This window comes from Triticum aestivum, chromosome 5B (genome assembly GCF_018294505.1).
Source record: "Triticum aestivum cultivar Chinese Spring chromosome 5B, IWGSC CS RefSeq v2.1, whole genome shotgun sequence".
Taxonomy (NCBI): Eukaryota; Viridiplantae; Streptophyta; class Magnoliopsida; order Poales; family Poaceae; genus Triticum; species Triticum aestivum.
Window position 1 is genome coordinate 9,618,421 of NC_057807.1, and position 7,438 is coordinate 9,625,858.

Below are 7,438 nucleotides of genomic sequence, written 5' to 3' on the forward strand. Positions count from 1 at the left end.
GACAATAGGGTCGGTTGGAATTTCCGGTTCACATACCTCCTAGATAAAAATATCTATGTCAACTTGATGGGCATAATTTGTCATAAACACGAAATGCAACAAATAGTTTTAAAAGAGAATATACCACATCCGAATCATAACAAGGACGAGGGCCGACGGGGACGTATATCAAAACCATGGCACTATGTATAACAAACAACGTACGGGTAAGATAATTATTATACGAGTAACTATATATCCAAATCACACAAACATCAATTTTTTATATAAAATTTCATGAACAAGAGGCTCACCACAAGGTGGTGCCGGCGACGGGACGGTGCGGGCGATCGACGGTGGTTACGACGGAGATTTAGAAGGCACTAAGTAAACAACACCTACATATGCAAACTAAGTGTTATTTTAACCTCAAATTGCATATAAATCAAATACTAGCACATATATATATTTCCTCCCAAATTACTAAACTCACAAATTAATAACTATATAAAGCATTGCAAGAGCTAATCTAGCAATGAGAGATGAAAGGACAAAGTTGCTAACCTTTGTGATCATTTGAATGGATGGGGGCCTTCAAAGCTTGACAAATTTTGGGCAAAATGTGTGATGAGCTCGAGAGGAAGAGGGGAAGAACAGAGAGGAGAGGGGAAAGGGGAAGAACAGAGCGAGCTCGGGTGGACGAAGGGTTATGTAGGACGACCTTTAGTACCGGTTCGTGCCAAGAACCGGTACTAACGGTGCTAGAGGGGGCCCAGACTGACAACATCCTGCCACCACTCTCATTAGTACCGGTTCGTGGCACGAACCGGTGTTAAAGGTTAGCCACGAACCGGTACTAATGAGAGCGGCCCGGCTAGCCGTTGGAACCGGCACTAATGTATACATTTGTGCCGGCTCAAATACAAACCGGCACTAATGTGCTTCACGTTTGACCCTTTTTCTACTAGTGCCCCCGCTACTGCTAACTCAATTAGCAGTAGCGCGTGTTCCAGCAAGCATTACTACTAATTACTAACAGCGCGCCCTGACCCCGCGCTACTACTATTCTTTTGTATTCCATTTCTCTTTTGTTTTATACTGTATTTATACACGGTTATACAAGTTTTCATACAATAGCAATCTAGAGATTGTTATATCATTGTGATCATGATGAGTTATGATATCATTGCATGAAAGAACGCAAATTAGATTCAAATGGATGGATCCAAAGTGACCAAGCTGGATTAGTAGGACGGCGTAGATCGTCCTACTAGTCCAACTTGGTCACTTTAGATCCATCCACTTGAATCTAATCCGCGTTTCTTTCACCCGATGATATAATAACTCATCATCATCATAATAACAACTCATCATCATAAATTAATAATAACTCATCATCATCATAGTCATATAACGACTCCTCCTCATCATCTATGAATCATATAACAACTCATCATTCTAACACATTCTAGCACATAACTCATCATCATCATCATAGTCATAATCAACTCTAGCTAATTGTTCATAGTACCTAGGACCTACTCATCTCTCTTAGGTAAAATAGCATAAAACAAGTAAACCGGTCCATCTCAAAAATGGAGAATGGAGATACACCCGTTGCCAACTTGTGGCTTACGCACATTCATGTTGTCTCCAATTGGTTGCGTGTGCGCATTCATTAGCTTGCTCCATTATTTGATATTGAGCCTTGCATCTTTCAAAGAAATGGAGTATGCACTTTGGTAAACCGTACAAACATCAAAGGTCTCTTCCAGGTTGACGGTGAAGAACCTACCATTTTTCAGGTGAGGCTCCCTATCGCACATACCCCAGTCATCGCAGCAATATTCGCACTCGGGGATCCTATCATCGTCAGACATTTTCTGTGTTCAAAATTCAAAGATTATAAATCAACGGCAATTACTAGGAACTCAACACACAGATCACTATTCACCACGGGTTGACTTTCGATCTGTCGAGTCTTTCCTTGAAAACTCTCGTCTCACGTGGTGTATATGGTGGGCACACCCTCCTTGAGTGCATTACACCAAAATGTCTAGCACATGGGAACGAAGGAGAGGCGACCCCCACGACAACAGTCGGGATTCTTCATCTATGACATTTTGCGACGGTCGGTGATGGTCGCTCCTCCTTTCATTCGAAAGCGCATTACAGGAAAATGTCTAGCACCCGCCAATGAAGAAGAAGCGACCCCCACGAAAATAGTCAGGATTCTTCCTCTCTCATATATGGTGGACACTCCCTCACTGATTTTTCGACCGTCGGTGATGGTCGCTCTTCTCTTCCTTCACGTGCATTACCAAAAGGTCTATCATGAGAAAGAAGAGGAAGAGCGACCCCCACGACAAAAGTTGGCATTCTTCTTGTCCCATATATGGTGGACACTCTCGCTCACTGATTTTTAGACCGTCATCCATGGAGCCCGACAGACTGAAAGTCAACCCAAAATGTTGTTTAATCAACATTTCGGTAAGTGCACTTCATATTTCCTATATTCTAGCAAATGCCATGCTAAAATTCACGGAATTTTTTTGGCATGAACCTTTGCTAAAAAGTGGACATATCGAGCGCCTAAAATTTGCCAGAACGGAAATGAATCAACATTCCGGCAAAACATAGGCCACTCAGAGGTGTTCCCTACAAAAATAGGCCACATGTCAAAAGAGACAACCAATACATGTCCAAATATCATTTTACACATGTTCGAGGACAAGAGAAGGAGGTGGACTTTTAGCTCACCCACTCAGTTGTAGAGGAAGTAGAGGAAGCTCCGACGACGATCACTCGAGTGAGACACAACACTACAAAGCCTGCATATTCCACCGAGTGAAAATTTTAGATCATCAAATCTCGTATAGCATTTTTTTGATGACAAAGTGATAATGACATAAAAAAAATTGCCCAATACATTTCTATATTAAAAAGGAAAATTACTAAAAAATTATATACCTAAATTTTCTTACTAAAAATTCATATTACTAAATTTGATACCTAAAAATTTGTCATATAGCATTCCAATACATTCTATAACTGAAAATTTTCTATACCTAAAAAATTCTATTACTATCTTTTTACTAAAATTTTATATTACTAAAATTCTCTATCTACATTCTACTCCCTCCGTCCGGGAATAGTTGTCCCCAAGGTGTTTTCCTGAAACCCCCCCCCCCCAGCAAATTCCCGACAAACCCACAGCTCCCCCCGTCTCCCCCGCTCCTCTGTCGCGCCGGAGGTCCTCTCCCCCGCAGCTCGGCTCCTCCGCAGCGGCTCCCCCGCAGCTCCCCGCATCGCCGGAGCTCTCCCACACCACGCCTCCCCCACCCCACGCCTCCCACGCATCTTCCCTCTCCTTGTTCCCCCCCTCGTTCCCCATGGTGATCCCCAACGAGGAGAAGACTGGTTTTTTCTTTCGATCTGCTCGGCGGCGGCCATTTCCAGGTCCTCCTCGGCGCTGCGGCGCAGCTCCACCACCGCCAAAGCTCGCTGCCTCCTCCGCCGCCCTCTCCTGCTCGGCGCAGCTCCAGCTTGCCTTCCTCCCCTAGCTTCCCCCCTTCCTAGTGACCTCCGCACTCTGCTACGGCTGCTTCAGATCCGGCGTCGGCGAGGCTAATATGGTGGCTGCGAGGCCAGACGGCGGGAGACGTAGCCGACGACAGCAAGCTCGACGGCGGCGGAGACGTCTTCTGTACTGCGAGCTCGACGACGGCGGTGGCGTCTTATTGGCAGGTTAAGCCTCCGTCCTTCAATTCCCGTCCATGACTTATGTGTAAAAACTGATCTTTTTTACTGAAATTTGCTGCTTCTGAGATTTGCTTAAGATTGCATGTCGGCCAACTGGTATTTCTTCAGTTAGCAAAACATGGCAGACAAACATCTGTGTGTAACATCTTTGTGTAACTAGGGGATCACACTAGGGGACACAATGGGCTAATTGCCTAATTTCTTCAGCAGCTCATCCTATTCTAGCTTAGACTGAAACTTGAAACGTGGCAGACAAACATCTGTGTGTAAACTAGAAACAAGATCCGTTAAATAAAAGGGATTGTGGCTGTTCTCGACAGATCTAGTTCTTTTCTCTTCCTACCACTTTTATTCTTCTTGCTTGAAACATCAACTTCTTGGCCTGCTGCAAGTTGTCGTTTGGCTAGATTCCATATTCTTGTAACTGTTCGCAGGTGAACATTCAGCATAGTCGCGATGAGCACCTTGTCATACACGTGAACCTGTCCATCTCTAAGCTCGATTACTCGCAGAGCAAAGTAAACACCGTGTCTCTCCTTGTCTGTCAAGTCCTTCCCTCTTGGATTGCCATGTGCATCAGCTTCTTGCACTTCTTCATCTTCTTGTGCATCTTGAGCTTCTTGAACTTCTGCATCTTCTTGTGCATATTGAGCTTCTTCCAATTCTGCGTCTTCTTGTGTCTCTTGAGCTTCTTCCTCTTCAGGAAACCAATTCAATTCAATGTCTTCATCCTCATCTTCCGGCATCAAGTTTAAATCAATAGCGTCACCCTGTTGAGCTTGTTCTTCTTCTTGAGCTTCGTCCTCCTCTTTCGGCATCAAATTCAAATCAATAACGTCACCCTGCTGAGCTTGTTCTTCTTGAGTTCCGTCCTCCTCTTCCGGCATCAAATCCAAATCCATAATTGTGTGCTCCTGTCTGATCTCATAACAAGAGTATACAAAAGATGAATGGTGAGCATATAATCATAACAAAAAAACCATGAAGAATCCTAGACAAAAAAGCAAAAAAAAAACAAGAAAGAGAAAAGTAGATATTAAAAGTACTCCTTGTTCATTTTGGTAACTAGAGAACACCTAGCTGCATATAATCATGGAAATTCAATTGACACTGAATGTTGTGCACTGACAGAGTTTCAAAGTTCATGCATAAAATTCAGATTCTTGTTATCTAACTGAATTTCAGTTGTCAAGTTTTTTGCACTCACATGCTTCTATCAGTGGTTATCTAACTGAATCTTGCTCATTTGTTTGTAATCTGTAGATGCCATGATCGATTTTTTCGTAAAGCTACTGGAGTTGCCAAAATTTCTGAAACTTTTTGCTACTGGACATGTGCCTGCATGAGACTGGAGTACTCACTGAAAAGTGAAAACAGAGGAGTATTGACTCAATTTTTTGTATCTCAGTTTATGTTACAGACCAACTGAAATTTACTTTTCTTCAACACCGAACATCTATTGGATGATCTACACACTGAATGCATCAATTCAGAGTAAAATGAACCTGACATTAACATTTGAAGTTTATTTTGAACCTGACATTAACTAAACAACAATAATTCAGTAGTTTTCTCAAATTTAGTGGAGTACTGCTCACTGAAAACAGTGGAGTATTCACTCAAATTTAGCATCTCCTATTCACTGCAAACTGATCTACTCCAGTACTCCAATTTTTCTACTCAGTCTATAACATTCAGTTTGATTTAGTCTAGAATTTCGAGTACACCTACTGCTTCTTGTCCAATTGTTTATACTCAATCTAGAACATTCATTTTGATTTAGTCTTGTCCAGTTAACTGAAGAACATGTTTATCCAGACCAAGAACATTCAGTTAATTTCTTTGACATTGGAGTTGAACACATTCAGTTTACTTTTTTGCAACATTTCTGCACAGTAGATGATCAATTGTGTTTCAAATTAATGAACAAGCGCACTATACAGAAATTGGAGCTCGGGTTCTTCTTCTCACCGGCAGAAGCACGAGCAGGGGAGCTCCGGGTGGCAGCACGAGCAGGCCCGCCGGGGAAGAGCAGCAACTTGAAGCAGAAGAAGCTCGAGGTTGAGGATGAGCTTGAATTCCAGGCCCGCCTGGAGCTCCAGGTCCAGGCGCTCGAGACCCAGGCGCGCGCAGGTCCTGTGCGGCGCCGGCGCAGGCCCTGGGCGGCGCGAGGGATAGCAGCGCAGCCCTGGACGGCGGGAGGGGATAGCGATTCAGCCCTCGGTGACGGAAGGGATCGCGGCGGGAGAGGATGGCGGCGGGGCAGCGCCCTTCAGCAGTGGAGCCGCCGCCCGTCGAGGTGGTCGCCGCGGAGGAGCAGGTGGACGGCGCGACGCAGCTCGCCTCCGTGCGGGCGACGCAGCTCGCCTCGGGCGGCGCAGGTGGGCAGGGGCAGCGGTGGTTCACAGCGGTGGCGCAGGCCCTGGCCGTTGTCACGCGCTCGGCCCTATGGTGGGTGCCGACGGTGGCGCGAGCGACCACAGTGCACGCCGGCGACGGAGAAAGGAGGAAGAAGCAGCGGGGTGTGATTAGCAAGAGATTTGAAGCTAGAAGGGGTTTTTTCCAAAATTGTAAATGAACTAAGCAGTGGACAACTTTTTCCGGACGGAGGGAGTACAACACAATTCTACCTATCTATTCTATTAAAAAAACCTCCATTATACCTATATTTTGCATTTTATGCTATTCAAAATACCTACATTCTATTCATATAAGCTATATATTCTATTTTATTCAAAAAACCTACATTCTACAATCAAATTCTACCATTCTACCTATCTACCACACTACTGCCTACTACCAGTCTACCTATTTAGTGGAAGAACAAAGGGTGGGAGGGAAGAACAAAATGTGGGAGGGAGGAAGGGAGGATGGAGAGAGGAGGGAGGGAGCTGAGGGAGAGCCACCACGGGAGGAGGGAGCATTGGCGGCAGTGGGCGACGGCGGCCTGGCGATGGAGGCAGCGAGGGAGGAGGAGCGTGCGAGAGAGTGACTGATGAGTTGAGGAAACGGACGGTCGGGTGGGGATAAGGTCAGCTTAGTAGTAGCGTTGGTTAGAAGGACCGCGCTACTGCTAATCCCAATACATGTAACGTTGGTGCAGTAGCCGCGCTGCTGCTAATCGGGGCCCATCAGCTGGCAGATTATAACCATATATAGTTGCAGCGCCAGGCTAGGAGCCCGCACTACTGCTATAGGATTAGCAGTAACGAGGATGTTTTGGGACACACTACTACTATGTGTAGTCCCAATGGATAAGGTGAGGACCACTTAGCAGCAACGCTGGGTGGGGACCATGCGCTACTGGTATAGGACCAGCGCTACTGCTAAATGGCAGTAGTGATTTCCTATTACCCCATGCTACTGTTAAGGTTCTACCTATAGTGTATTTCCTAGGAGTGCCTTGTTGTGTTTGCAACCCAGACTACTCTCTTCCTCAAAGCTTGACAGGCATGGAATTGATCCAATTCCGCTTCTTCAATTTGCTCGCTTCATCGATACGCTCAAATTTTCTATAGACCGGGGTTTTATTTATTTTTGTCACTAAGAAAGATGAGATGTTGTACCATCCAATTATACAATATAGGACTGCGATATTTGGCACACGTGTGTCATATAAGCAAAACTGCCACACCTCTACTTCTTTCATTTTAAAGTACCACACGATCCCTCGTTCTTTGACCTCGCCTCCTCCCGA